At 38.3% G+C, this 5,737-nt stretch overlaps 1 pseudogene; it reads left to right on the forward strand.

The window, feature by feature from the left end:
* Nucleotides 1-4,151: 4,151 nt before the first annotated feature.
* Nucleotides 4,152-5,049, forward strand: LOC102499795 (60S ribosomal protein L5 pseudogene; annotated as a pseudogene).
* Nucleotides 5,050-5,737: the final 688 nt, after the last annotated feature.

Here is a 5,737-nt window from a genome sequence, read left to right on the forward strand (position 1 = left end):
CGTGTGCATGCGTGCCCAAGATCCCGATAGGAGAATGGAGGAGAAGGGATTGCGGTGTGGCCATCCCTCCTGGGGGGGGATTTCTCTCTTTCTATCTCTCTGTCTCTCTCTGTCTTTCTGGCGAGTGCACGCACCCTATAGTAAAAACCTCTCTTTAAAAAAAAAAAATAGAAGTCCTAAAAAAAAGTAAAAAAAATTAAAACAAAGAAAACAAAGAAAATTTTAGAACCAAAAATTTTTTTTAGTTTATTTTTTAATTTCATGATAGCATGTGCACAGAGAGACAGTGTTAGAGAGAAAGATAACCATAACAGAGTCTCATCACACTGCAGTCCCCTTCCCCTAGCCCTGCAGTTCATGAGGACCCTGCGTTCCTGCGCATGTGCCTACATGTTCTGGTTGACTGGGAATTCTGCAGTTAGCCATGTGGCCACCAGCACACAGTTTGGAACTACCACCTGCACCACCAAGGCTGGACCCTGAAAGCTTTCATTTCTTTTTTTCTTTTTTTCAAGAATTATTTTATTGAGGCCAGCAAGTGCCATGATAGTTAGGGCACTGGACTTCCACATGGCCTACTATGGTTCTAGTCCCAGACCTGGCAGCTTGCTTTCTCATTTCTCTCTTTCTCTCTCTGTCTATCTTTCTGATGAACATACATGTCCTGTAGTTAAAAAAAAAAAAAATTAAACAATTTTATTTAATTTTATTCTTTTTTCTTTTCTTTTTTTTTTTAAAGTTTGACCAAAGAGAGACAGAATGAGAAAGCAAGTTGCTATGTCTGGAACTCAAACCGTGGTTGGTCATGTAGAAGTACAGAACCTTAACCACCATACCACCTGCCAGTCCTAAAAATTTTCACTTCTAAAATGAAGAATGAAGTGGAAGATTAACAGCAGACTCTATCTTGCATGGAAAATAATGCATAATCTTAAGAATAAATCAGTAGATTTATCCAAACTAAAACATAGTGAGTACATTTAAAAGTTGAACAGAGCACTTGAAACCTGTGAGACAACATCAAATAATCTAATGTCTTATAACTAGAATTCCAGAAGAAAAGGCGATATGAGGGATCTAAAAAAAAATTCATAGAAATGCATATTATGAAAATTCTATATGTGGATTTCAAAATTGTTCTGCACCAAAATAAATTTGTATTTTAATTCCATTTTGCATATCTTGCCTCTACCCTACTCTACACTTTTTTAGGGTTTGCCACCTTCCATGTAAAAACCTCAGGGCCACCAAAGAAGTTGACACGTTGGTTGCTCCTACAACGATTGACCAATACACCATAACCCAATGGTCTTTTTCTGTCTTATACATTTGGTGTGTGTGTGTGTGTGTGTGTGTGTGTGTTTTGTTTGTTTTTGTTTTTTAGAGCCAAGAGGCAAGGTCTTAGGAACACAGTATTTTGACTCCTCTTGAGATGTGAGTACAAGCATATTGTAATGTGGGAGGATAGGAGATATAACATCCCTTTAGTGATCTTATCCCTTCATTCTCTTTATTATCAAACAATCCCTCCTGAGGAAGAGCAGTGCAAGGAGAGGGTCATTAGGAAATTAAAAACACCAAAGGGCTTTTTCCATCTGTTCAAATACAGTCATTTCTAACAGCTAATCTCAAACTCCCAGGAAGTGTCCTTATCTGAAAAAGAACTGAAGCAGGACAGCTTAGTGATGCTGACTCATTTACAGGAAACCGGAAAGTTTTTCAGAACTACTTAAAAACTTTAAGTATACCTAATAATATTTAGGAATGAAAACCTTATAATTATTTTTCAGATTCAAATACATTGTTTGGTACAAACTTACTGTGCCTCTCACTACCTTACTTACTGTAAGGATTTCAGGTACTTGTTTGTGCCTTAGTTTCCTGAGCTATAAAATGGGGATAGCTTAATAGCTACTTCAAAGGAGTTACGAGAAATAGATCCGTGGGACAAGCAGTTAACATAATGGCTATGTCACTGAACTCCCATGTATCCGACTGCAGTTCGAGTCCTAGACCCGGTGGCTTAAACTCATGCCAGACGTGTATGCGTGAGTGCCTAAGGTCCTAAGAGGAGAATGGTGGAGAAAGGATTATGGCATGGCCATCCCCCCTGGGGGGTGATTTCTTGCTTTCTGTCTCTCTGTCTCTCTCTCTCTTTCTGGCGAGTGCATGCACCCTATAGCAAAAAGCTCTCCAAAAAAAAAAAGAAAGAAAGAAATCTGTTAGCATTAGTAAAGTGCTTTTTAACGTAGTAAATGCTATTTTCTTATTCATTAATTAACAATAAACATTCCACAAGGTAGTTAAAGCATATTTATCAAAAAATGAGTCATCTATACCAATAGTATAATTACATAATAATTATATAAGATTATCCAACCCCATCAGATATCATTTTATAAAATGATGGATTTTCTTTCTATTTTCCATTAAACTGTGGCCTCATATATGCCTTTATTTTTCATTAGATAGGGAAAGTTTGTTTAGTTTGTGTATGGAAATTATTAAAGGTATTGCTAACTTTTACATGATTTATAGTCATTTCCAAAAGCTAATCAATATACACACACACACACATACACATGCACACACTCACACTTTCTTACCAAAATAATCCTTGTTAACTTCTTGTTTCACCCAAAATTATCATGCAATTTTGGTACCTATTACATTGTGCAAAAGCACATATTAAACCATGCAAAACATTATTGTTGTCCTCCTTCTTTTTATGACTTTATAAAATTGATCATTTATATTAGAGCTGTATCACATTAACCATATCTTAATTTCTTTCATTAGTCTATTTTACAAGATACAATTTATTTCTCACCATCTACTATAGTAGACTTGGAAATAATACATTAACAATTTTTCTAAATTAAAATATAAAGTCACAGTTTTTCTGATAAAAAGTTTAATTTGGCTTATAGGTTTGTCAATGAGGACTAATTTTGGAAGTTAAATTTCAGGTTTCATTTTATAGTTTTCTTTCCTTTTTTAAAAAAAATTTACCAGAAAAGAGTGCATGCTTACAGGGGAGAAAGAGAGAGAGGGAGCAAGAGAAAGTGAGAACCCCTGACCTCCATGGAGAAAGGTCATGTTGTAATCTCTTCTCCTCCATTGCTCTCTCTTTTAGCATTCTGGACATGCACATGCACCAGGTATGTTTTGTTGTTGTTGTTGTTGTTTTGAAGGAGAGGTTTTTGCTATAGGGCACGTGCATTCACCAGCCAGAGAGAGAGAGATAGAGAGACAGAAAGCGAGAAATCACCCCCCAAGGGGGAATGGCTACGCTGCAATCCCTTCTCCTCCATTCTCCTCTTGGGATCTTGGGCACGCACGCACACGCGCCTGGCGTGAGTTTAAGCTGCCGAGTCTGGGACTCCAACCGCACTCATCTACATGTCAGTTTACGCTGCAATCCCTTCTCCTCCATTCTCCTCTTGGGATCTTGGGCACGCACGCACACGCGCCTGGCGTGAGTTTTAAGCTGCCGAGTCTGGGATTCCAACCACACTCATCTACATGTGAGTTCAGCGACATAGCCATTACGCTACCTGCTGGTCCCGACCGGGTATGTTTTTGAAGCCACCGTTTTCAGTACTCAAACTGCTCAGCTGGCCATTTGGGATCTTGCCATCTTAACCACCATGCCACCAGCTGGCCTAGGTTACTATTTTTAATGGATTAAATTTGAGAAATCTGTCATTCCAAGCTTTTGATAAAAATGTCTTTGGGGCCAGCAGGTAGTGTAGTGGGTACGGCACTGGACTCCCTCATGGCTGATTGAGATTTGAGTCCCGTACCTGGCAATTTGAAAACCATCCTGGTTGTGTATTCATGCCCAATCCCAGGAGGAGAATAGAGAAGGGACCATGGCATAACCATCCTCACCAGAAGATGATTTCTTGCTTTTCGTCTCACTGTCTCTCTCTGTTTCTCTCCTCCTTGCTTTTCGTCTCTCTGTCTCTCTCTGTTTCTCTCCTATCCAGCGAGAGAATGTGCCCTGTGGCAAAAACTTAAAACAACAACAACAACAACAACAAAATTTAAAACATAAAATTATAGTGCTTTATTAAAACGATTATGTTGCTTTTTCCCCCTGTAGTGCTTGTGGGCTTGCAGGTCGGCCGAGGCCACAGGTCTCTGTTCCACAGGATGGGATTTGTTAAAGTCGTCAAGAATAAGGCCTACTTTAAGAGATACCAAGTGAAATTTATAAGACAACAAGAGGGTAAAACTGATTACTATGCTCGGAAACGCTTGATGATCCAGGATAAAAATAAGTACAACACACCCAAATACAGGATGATAGTTCTTGTGACTAACAGAGATGTCATTTGTCGGATCGCTTATGTCTGTATAGAAGGGGATGTGACAGTCTGCGCAACTTACACACATGAACCACCAGAACATGGTGTGAAGGGTGGCCTGACAAATGATGCTGCAGTGTATTATACTGGCCTGCTGCAGGCCCACAGGCTTCCCAACAGGTTTGGCATGGACAAGATCTACGAAGGCCAAGTGGAAGTGACCGGAGATGAATACAATGTAGAAAGCATCGATGGTCAACCTGGTGCCTTCGCCTGCTATTTGGATGCAGGCCTTGCCAGAACTACCTCTGGCAGTAAAGTTTTTGGGGCCCTGAAGGGAGCAGTGGATGGAGGCTTATCCATCCTTCACAGTACCATACAATTCCCTGGTTATGATTCTGAAAGCAAGGAATTTAATGTAGAAGTCCATCGGAAGCACATCATGGGCCAGAACGTTGCAGACTACATGTGTTATGTAGTGGAAGAAGATTAAGTCTCCTACAAGAAACAGGCCTCTCAGTACATAAAGAACAACATAACTCCAGATATGATGGAGATATATAAGAAAGCTCACATTGCTATACGAAAGAACACAGTCTATGAAAAGAAACCCAAGAAAGAAATTAAAAAGAAGAGGTGGAATCATTCCAAGATGTCCCTTGCCCAGAAGAAAGATTGGGTAGCCCAGAAAAAGGAAAGCTTCCTCAGAGCTCAGGAGCGGGCTGCTAAGAGCTAAACCAAACAATTTTCTATGGCTATATTTAAGATAAAGACAATAAACTTAATAACAAAGCAAAAAAAATTATTATGTCAGCAAAGCTGCATTGAAATTAGCAATATGTTTATTTTTCCCAAACTTTCTGATTATATTGGGTTAAACAAGGACATCTCTAAGTAAAAGAGCAACAGGTATAATGAATAGTTTTTCCATTGGCCACACCCTCTTTTGTATATTTCCCAGAAACTGAGGAAGTAAATGACTAGACTCTCTGGATAACAAAATATTTCTCAAGTCAGGTTGTTTTCAAATCTTTGCTTTCGATAAAATTGAAGGCAGACCTTTAGAAATGGCAGAACTGTCTGCTGACAAATCATTAACATAGTTTTTATGATAATTAAATTAGTTTTTAACAATATAACTCATTGTGAGTTCAAATAATTGACATAGTTTAGCAAAATACTTCCATTCCCATCCACTTAAAATTTCTTAACTGCTTCAGCTACACCAATAAAAAGCAGGAATAGAATTGATGCTAAACTTATTCTAGAAATCACTATTATTTTCTCATGATGTGTAAACTAATTGGGAAAACTAGCTCAACCATATTTTGTCAAAACATGTTTCTAATAAAATTTTAATAAATTATGCTTAACAACTATTTACCAAAATAATAATGTTGCTTTGGCCGCTTATAATAGTATTC

Source organism: Tupaia chinensis, unplaced genomic scaffold (genome assembly GCF_000334495.1).
Source record: "Tupaia chinensis unplaced genomic scaffold, TupChi_1.0 Scaffold000460_1, whole genome shotgun sequence".
NCBI lineage: Eukaryota > Metazoa > Chordata > Mammalia > Scandentia > Tupaiidae > Tupaia > Tupaia belangeri.